This window comes from Desmodus rotundus, chromosome X (assembly GCF_022682495.2).
Source record: "Desmodus rotundus isolate HL8 chromosome X, HLdesRot8A.1, whole genome shotgun sequence".
In the NCBI taxonomy this organism is placed as follows: Eukaryota; Metazoa; Chordata; class Mammalia; order Chiroptera; family Phyllostomidae; genus Desmodus; species Desmodus rotundus.
Genome location: NC_071400.1, coordinates 34,162,412 through 34,166,796, shown reverse-complemented (window position 1 = coordinate 34,166,796; position 4,385 = coordinate 34,162,412). Strand labels below are relative to the sequence as shown.

Genomic DNA, 4,385 nt, shown 5'->3' with positions numbered 1-4,385 from the left:
AATGACAAAATTTATTATGGCTATACATGCAGGGATTCCATAAGAATATAAGGCCCTAGGACACATTGGGCATTTGAGGTGTACATGCTATTCTAGACAAAAGAGGAGTGAGGCAGAGTCTGTGATTTCAAAGGGAAAGTAGACAATTCACTGGTATATAAGAAAGTGCAAACATGTGGAGAACAAATTCTTGCTGGGCCACTCAAAAACAATGGGACACATAGGAGAGTCCAATAAACAGGCTTAACTAGGTCTCTCCCTGTCTACCATATTTAATTCATATGTGCTAAGGTGAATATGCTAATGTTCCCTTCCTGAAGCAAGTTGTTCTATCAGAATTCCTTTAGGCAGTTAAAGGGGAAGGGTCAAACCTTCTTTCTGATTGTTTTTTTGTGTGTGTGTACATAGAACATTTTCTTTTTTAAATTTTTTTTTTATTTTTATGTTATTCAATTACAGTTGTATGCCTTTTCTATGCAGCAGAGAGAAAGAAGGAGCTTATACCCTTTGCAACAGCATGGATGGAACTGGAGAGCATTATGCTAAGTGAAATAAGCCAGGCAGTGAGGGACAAATACCATATGATCTCACCTTTCTGATTTTTTTATTTCATAACAATAACAAAAATTATTTTTTATTACTAAGGTCATAATGGAAGATTGTGAGCTATTTTCTTTTTTTTTTTTACAACCTTGTATTATCTTGTTATTTAAAAAATTTAATACAGCTCTGACCAGTGATGATCAGTTGGTTAGGCATCATCCTGCAAAGCAAACCGCCACTGGTTTGATTCCTAGTCAGGGCACATGCCTGGGTTGCAGTTGTCCCCAGTTGGGGTGTTTGCAAGAGGTGGCCAGTTGATGTTTCTCTTACACATTGATGTTTCTTTCCCTTTCTTTCTTCCTCTCTTCCCCTTTCTCTAAAATAAATAAAATCTTCATTTAAAAAAAAATCCTGTTTTCTACCATCTCCCCTGTGGCAATGATACACTTTTTTTTTCTATATCTATGGGTTTTGTTTTGTTTACTCATTTGTTCTCATTTTTTTAGTCCACCTATAAGTGAAATTATATGGTATGTATTTTTCTTTATTTGCCTGACCTATTTCATTGAGATTAATACTCTTTAGGTTCATTTATGGTCTCTCAAGTGGCAAGATGTCATTTTTTATTGCTGAATAATATTCAATTGTCTATGTTTACCACATCTTCTTTATCCACTCATCTATTGATGGACATCTAGGTTGTTTGCATATTTTTTACTAGTAGTGCAGCAGTGAACATAGGGTGCATATACTTTTTCTGAATTAGTGTTTTTGTTTTCTTCAGACAAATACCTGGAAGTGGAAATCAATATCCCAAAAAGCATTTTTTGGGGTGGCAGATTTTGATCCCCCCTTAGTAACAAAGTAGCTACAACAGGAGGTGTGCAAATGAAGAATGTCATTAGTTAGCCATTAAGGTTGGTTGCTAGGGGACTATGAACAATACACTCTGAAAGAGGTTACATTATGGTAGAGAAAACATGGCAAAAGGAAAATAACTATGTTACTAGGCCAGAAGAAGTAAGTGTCATTAGAGACAACAGCTCTTCGGTAAAATCATAAAAGGAAGAGATAGCTTCTGACTGAGTCAGGTTGAGATATTAAGATACTAGAAGATAGCTTAAAATATAGATTTTGGAATCATTTAGTCATCATTTAACAAATATTACCTGAGAAACTCCTGTGCTCCTGTGCGTCTAACACTGTTCTACATCCACTAGGGGACAAACAAGCCATCTTTGCTTTCCCAGAAGACAAAGTCTGGTATGGGATAAATTCCCTGTTCACAAAACCATACAAATAAGAAAAGCTTGTCAGTGAAAGCTGTAAGCATTCCCAGATTGAAGTTATTGAAAAAGGAAATATGTCGGTGCCAGTGGTTAGTGCCTGTGAGGAGCGTTGTCCTCTGCCACAGACACCATGAACAGTGCTAGCATGTCCATGGGGTAAGCCACCTTCTGCCCAAAGTTGGGGTTCTGGAACAAAACAGAAAGGTTGCTGAGATGCACACACTTGTGGCACATATGTCATTGGTGGGGAGAGACCATTGGGACACTGAACACATACATCTACCACATACTTTACTGAGGCTTTGGGTAGGCGTGGGGATGCTGTGCACATGCCTGTGTCACACGTGCTAATTCAACACACCCCCACCACAGCCACCGCTACTTCTACTGCTACTCAAAACCACTGCTGCTACTCCCACCACCGCTGCTACTCCCAGCTACCTCTTCTCCCTTTGCCACTGCCCCACATCATGATTGACAGTTGCGTAGGCCACTATCTTCCTGTTGAGAAAACACCAGAACTGGAGGGTGCAGCAGCTGCAGCTGGCAGTGGTGTGCTCCAGTAACCAGAACTGGAGTACGGAGGCACACCACATCTTTAGGAAACTGAATTCAGTGTCAGGTTCTTTGGGACAGGGACTCACATGAGGCTTCCAAGACCAACACCTGAAAAGCCCAAGATTTATGATTTCCAAACCAGCTGTGATCAGATGTACAAAGATCTTGTTCAGAAAGACAAAGACCTATACCCACAGAATGGCATTTTGAATATGTTGGAGAGAAATAAGTGAATCAAACCCCAGACAGAAAGGTTCCAGAACTGCAAAGACCTGTTTGACTTGATCCTCACCTGTGAAGAGAGAGTGCACAACCAGATGGTGGAAGAAATGAATTCCAGAGATCAGGTGACCTGCCAGCAGGTGCACATGGTCAACCTGAATATCCAGGATGATGACAATGAGGTCATCGTGGGGGCGTTCCTCCTCTTAGAGCTCTGCCAGTGCATTCTGCTCAGGGATGACATGGAGGATGAACTAGATGAACTGCTGTAGGATTTTGAGGAGAAGTGTGACTGGCCCTTCCTGAGTACTGTCTGCTTCTACTGACCAGCCTAGGTAGGTGTGCCTCCCGAAGTTGTCTTTTTGTGCTTCCTCTTGTTAATGCTTTTTCCGTTGTGTTACTTGTCTTGTTGTCTTGTCCCCCCCCTTTTTTTTTTTGCTTTGAGAATTTCTATCAGTGCAGTAGTAGTGTCCAAATAGACTGTACATGAGATGAGAAGATATATACAAATGTAGATTAACAACAAATTTTTAATCTCACTTTTACTTATGAGTGGGATTTAGGTTTTGAAGGTTATGAAGAAAACTGTTTTATGTTTATGAATAAAAAACAGTTTATAGCCATATATATAATCTTTTAGCATTCCTCCCCTGCCTGACTGGGACATACAAATACCTGAATAAAAAACACAGGGATGTATCTAATTATGAAAGAACCTGCAACTGTCCAATAAAAAACAACAAAAAAAGGAAATGTGTCAGTTGGTATAGAATCTACAAGGCACATCAGAGTGACCACATTGTTTATTCTTGACTGGATTATCTACTTGGGTTTTGTTTTTGTTTTTGTTTTTTCTCAGTTCTTCAGACTCTTGACTCACTTGAATCATCTTACACGTTTATGACTGAATGAACCTCTATGTGAAGTTTAAAGATTAATTGACCCCAGAGGTGTGCTTTTGTTCATGTAAATTGAAATTTTTCTATCAGGTTTCATTTTTAACAGCATTTACTGTGGAGTTGGTATTAAAAGGAAGTAATCGATTTTACTGAGAAGACACTGAAAATGTAAGGAACTAATTCCCTGGTCAAGCACATCAGCCAGTTAATTAAAGTTGAGGCACGTATGTTAACCTCTTGTTCTCTATCTGCGAAATGGTAGACCAGCCCTGGCTGGTGTGGTTCAGTAGATTGAGCACCAGCCTGCGAACCAAAGGGTAGAGGTTCAATTCCCAGTCAGGGAATTGCCTGGGTTGTGGGCAAGGTCCCAGGTAGGGAGCACGTGTGAGACAACCACACACTGATGTTTCTCTCCCTCCCTTTCTCCCTCCCTTCCCCTCTGTCTAAAAATAAATGAAATCTTTCTTTTTAAATGAAGAAATGGTAGACCAGCCCTATTCGTTAACGCTGTTCTTTGGATAAGGCTGAAAAAGAAAGAAACATTCTTACCCTGGACATAATCAGTAAAGTCTGAAGCCTCAAAATGCATCTTTCATGCAGTTTGAAGATGGCGGCGAGATAGGTGGGAGCAGAGTCCACTTCCGGTCAACGCCAGTGAAATACCTAACTGATCTGAGGAGCAGAGCGAACAGCCAACGGTATTCCAGCATATATGAAGATCAGAGACCAAAGATAGAGGACATTGAAAGATCTGATGGTAAGAAGAGAGCTTAAGGACAATAAGGTCCCTGGGACCAGTGCGGGGACCAGGGTGGCTAAAGCCCCGGCCCGGGCACAGGGTCTGCTGCAGGATTCTTGGGAGAGAGCCAGGCCT

General features: G+C 40.7%; 1 pseudogene; it reads left to right on the top strand.

The window, feature by feature from the left end:
* The first annotated feature begins 1,962 nt into the window (after window positions 1–1,962).
* LOC112321348 (RNA polymerase II subunit A C-terminal domain phosphatase SSU72 pseudogene) lies at window positions 1,963–2,938 on the top strand (annotated as a pseudogene).
* Window positions 2,939–4,385: the final 1,447 nt, after the last annotated feature.